General features: G+C 39.9%; 1 pseudogene; it reads left to right on the top strand.

The window, feature by feature from the left end:
- Positions 1 to 1,498: 1,498 nt before the first annotated feature.
- Positions 1,499 to 3,299, top strand: Gm49558 (annotated as a pseudogene).
- The last annotated feature ends 830 nt before the right edge of the window (positions 3,300 to 4,129 follow it).

The following is a 4,129-nucleotide window of genomic DNA, read 5'->3' on the forward strand; positions in this document are numbered from 1 at the left end:
AGTTGAGAATTCTCTGTTTAGTTCTGCACCCTATTTTTAATAGAGTTATTTGGTTCTCTAATTTCTTTAGTTCTTTGTATATTTTGGATATTAGCCCTCTATCAGATGTAGGGTTGGTAAAGATCCTTTCCCAGTCTGCTGTTTGTTATTTTGTCCTATTGATAGTGTTCTTTGATTTTTGATTTTATGAAGTCCCATTTGTAGATTGTTGATCTTAAGGCATAAGCCATTGGTGTTCTGTTAAGAAAATTTCCCCTTGTTCCCGTATGTTCAAGGCTGTTCCCCACTTTCTCTTCTATTAGATTCAGTGTATCTGTTTTTTTTTTTTTTTTTTTTTTTTTTGTGGAGGTCCTTGATCACTTGGACTTGAACTTTATACAAGGAGATAAGAATGGGTCAATTTTCATTCTTCTACAAGCTGACCTTCACTTAAGCCAGCACCATTTGTTGAAAATGCTGTCTTTTTTCCACTGGATGGTTTTTGATTCTTTGTCAAAGATCAAGTGACCATAGGTGTGTGGGTTCAATTCTGGGTCTTTAATTTCCTTTGTTTTTCAAAGGTAAATGTATTCAAATGAATCAGTTTGTTATGATTTTTATATTTTCTTATTTAAAAACTCTGTCTTCAATAATAAACCTCTAAAGGACTCCAAATAACTTTCAAAAACTCCTCACATGTTTCTTCCTCCAGGAAGCCCTTCCCAGTTTTAAACTATTATAATCTCTAAATATCTTCAAATATACTAACAAAATACACTATGGGATATCTGTTATATATATATATTTACTTGAGGATAAAATGTTGTGAAGGGAAGCCTGCCTGAGCTTTCAGAATTCAGTCAAACTTTCTAGATTTTAAATTATAAGCATCAGTTTGAGGAGAAGCCCTAACAACAAAAAATAAATACCAAATCACATAGTTGGCAAGCACATATCCTCCCAGGAATGGTGATCTATAATTAATGTCAATCACCTGAGAAAGATTAGAAACTGCACAGAGCAGCTCAAAGAAAATGTGCTTTGCACCCACGATTGATGGAGAAGAATTGCGATTAGGTTTAACAAAGAGCATGTCTCAGGTGACAAAGATGTTGAGGGCAGGGGCACAAGAGCACTCCAGAGTAGTTTGAATAAAGATGGATGTAGAAAGACAGCAAACATTTTTTTTTATTACTGAAAATAAAATTAAGAAAATATTTTTCATTATATTCTTTTCAATGAATTATTTCTTCTTTTACCTTCCCTGTACAAATATTTTTCTTAACATACAAATATTTTTCTCTTATATTCAATGCTCACACTTCGTTTGTAACAATTCACAAGTAAATCTGTTCAAATTTGTATCAACACAGTCTTGGGTAAGTACGTTATTTAAAAATTTCTAAAGTATTTTTCCCCTCCTAGCTTCCTCAAGAAGTCTCTAAAACAGCATGATAAAGATTATTTAAAATGTTTTATTTTGGTATAGAATTACTTCTAGCTCCTTCAGCCAAGCAAGATGCCTAAAGGAAAGAAGACCAAAGGCAAGGGGTGGCCCCAGCCCCCGCCATCATGAAGAAATAGGAGGCCAAAAATGTGGTCAATCCTTTGTTTGAGAGAAGGACCAAGAACTTTGGCGTTGGGCAGAACATCCAGCCCAAAAGAGATCTAACACACTTCTTCATCAAATGATTCTGCTACATTAGGCTTCAGCTGTGGAGAGCCATCCTCTATAAGTGGCTCAAAGTACCTCCTGCCATTAACCACTTCACCCAGGTCCTGGACCAACAAACAGCTACCCAGCTGCTTAAGCTTGTGCACCAAAGATAAAGCAAGAGAAGATGCAAAGCAGGCTTGCCCATGCTGAGAAGAAAGCCGCTGGCAAAGGGTACATCCCAACTAAGAGACCACCTGTCCTCTGAGCAGGAGTCAATATAGTCACCACCATGGTGGAAAACAAGAAGGCTCAGCTGGTGTTGATTGCCCATGAGGTAGACCCCATTGAGTTGGTGGTTTTCCTGCCTGCCTGCTACATCCACTCCAGTAGTGACCAGCCTGACAGGCCGAAACGCCTGGGCGTGGTCCTGAGGCGAAAGGTTCATGGAAACTGTCTCCTGGAACCGTGGCATCCTGTCTAATGAATGCTCCAATGTCCTTGCTTTAGTGGTAAATGGATCTGTGTGTTTTCCCTTAATATTGCTTTATTACATGTGCTTCTAAGGATTGAAATCGTGACATATAGGTAAGTTAGATTCTTCACCAGTCCTAGGCAGTCAGTCCTTGAGCTGATCCTGGGCACGGATAGCTAATTCACTGCCCTACACAGGAATTTACCATTATCTAGGAAGCAGGGAGTTTGTGCTCTAAGGAGGAACCAGAGTAGATTCTTACAACTATAGATAGCTGAGTTACACCCATACACAGGAATTTACAGTGGCCTAGGGGGAAGGTGGACTATGCAGTAGACTAGAATAGGAATGATGGCAAGTGCACGAAGCCCTTGTCCCTGGCTTCTAAGACTAAACTGACCTTAGGTGGGGCTGCTTTTGATTCCAGTTGTTAAAATTGAATTTTATCCCAGCTGGTTCTTGCCAGTCCTTCTGTGTTTGCTTTCCTCTGTTTTATGTAAGAATCTGGGAACCCTATTGTACTTTGCCAATGTGTCACCTAACTTCCCTATTTTCTTCTGTATAAAAAATTTGAGCCGGGCTGTGGTGGCACACACCTTTAATCCCATAACTTGGGAGGCAGAGGCAGGTGAATTTCTGAGTTTGAGGCCAGCCTGGTCTACAGAGTTAGTTCCAGGACAGCCAAGGCTACACACAGAGAAACCCAAGTCTCGAAAAAACCAACCCCACCCTCCCAAAAAAATAAAAATAAAGTTTGATGCTTGATTTGACAAATTACATTCAGATCCACACTCCCTCGTGTCGCATCTGTTTGTCACCCCTCCATCTTGCCGACTCCTTTGCTCACCTACAACCAGAAACCTGTTCAGCACAGATAGGAGACACAGAAGGGGTTAGGCTGCGGCACCTGCCTTGTGTCGAAAGATGGGGGTTCCCTACTGTATCATCAAGGGAAAGGCCAGGTTGAGGTGTACCACTCTTGCCTTCAGACAGGTTAACTCGGAAGACAAGGGTGTTCTGGCTAAGCAGATGGAAACTATTAGGTCTAATTTTAATGACAGATATGACAAGATCAGCTGCCACTGTGGGGGTAACTTCATGGGTCCTAAGTCTGTGGCTCACATTGCCAAGGTAGAAAAAAAAAAGGCTAAAGGACTCGCCACTAAACTTGGGTTAAATGTACCCTACTAAGTTTTCTGTACATGAATATAATTACAAAATTATATATAAAAAAAGAATTGCTTCTAGATTTTGTGGCTTTTGAAACTGCTATCTCTCATGGAGCTGTGTCTTATCTCTGTATTTGACTCGTGCCAGGAGATAGTCATCTCTGAAAGTGTTAGCTATTCAAGGTGGTTCTGTCACAGAGCTGATACATAGTCTGAGCTTCATTATCCCTCCACGTGACATACAATCCCGCTCTTCACTTCCACGCCATTGATTTATGATAACCTGCTAGATATATGATGAGCACATGCTCTGTCTGAACCTGATTTTCAAAAGGAATGAGATATTGAGAGTCAAGTTATAGCTACCGCTGGAATGGTCAGAGTCACCCTATATTTGGTTGATAGAGATGTCACTGGATCCATTTATATCCATCAAAGCAGTAAGCCATTTTGTTAGATATTAAAATGTCATAATGTCACTTTGCTTAGGATCAGGCAAGATAGAAGGTTTTGGTATGTCCCTCTTGTATGGTGGCTACCCTGTATTCATTTATGGATTTTCCAAGGTCCTGAACCCCACCTCCATTATTCTCCTCATTTGTACACAAAACTATTGTGATATTTTTTTTTCTTCAGATAGACCTTAAAGTCATCAAATCAAAACAACCCCAACTGAGGAAGCCCAGCAGATACTAGCTTTTGTATCTATACTCAGGTGTTGTACCTTCTCTGTGACCCAGATTGAGGAAGAGTCCATTCCATCAGTGTCTAAAACTGATGTTTGTAATGCATATCCTGTTAGTGTTCCTTCTTATGACCTCATCTTGTCACATAATGACAATTTCTACAACC

Source organism: Mus musculus, chromosome 16, assembly GCF_000001635.26.
Source record: "Mus musculus strain C57BL/6J chromosome 16, GRCm38.p6 C57BL/6J".
In the NCBI taxonomy this organism is placed as follows: Eukaryota; Metazoa; Chordata; class Mammalia; order Rodentia; family Muridae; genus Mus; species Mus musculus.